The sequence below is a fragment of the Austrofundulus limnaeus genome, unplaced genomic scaffold (assembly GCF_001266775.1).
Source record: "Austrofundulus limnaeus strain Quisiro unplaced genomic scaffold, Austrofundulus_limnaeus-1.0 Scaffold1079, whole genome shotgun sequence".
NCBI classification, from domain to species: domain Eukaryota; kingdom Metazoa; phylum Chordata; class Actinopteri; order Cyprinodontiformes; family Rivulidae; genus Austrofundulus; species Austrofundulus limnaeus.
The window spans coordinates 33531-33950 of record NW_013953481.1 but is presented as its reverse complement, the minus strand read 5'-3'; positions in this window follow the sequence as shown (position 1 = coordinate 33950).

Sequence of the window (420 nt, the reverse complement as noted above, 5' to 3'; positions counted from 1 at the left end):
CACACACACACACACACACACACACACACACACACACACACAGTTCTGCTTGCCAAAAGCTTTTCCCAGCAGGCTTTGCAGGGTGGAGGCAGCAGTTAGAGCATGTTACTTATTAACCACAATATTTCACACAACTACCTCTTTCCTGTTTTTTTTTTTGTTGCTTCTATTTGTCTAAAAGAAATGGTAGATTGTTTCTCCTAACCACTTCCTTCCACAAAGTCAGGTTTTCGTTTCATCACGTAAAAAAAAGTAAGAGAATTTAAAGTCTTTCTTCTCGTTTGTAGCTCAGTTTTTGTTGCTTCCTAGTTCTTTATCAGAAGATTGACCTGATCACTGGGACTTCATGGTGGTCGAGTGAACTCAGGATCGCATGTTCCCACGAGGGTTTATCATTGAAAATAAAGCCAAGAAAATAAA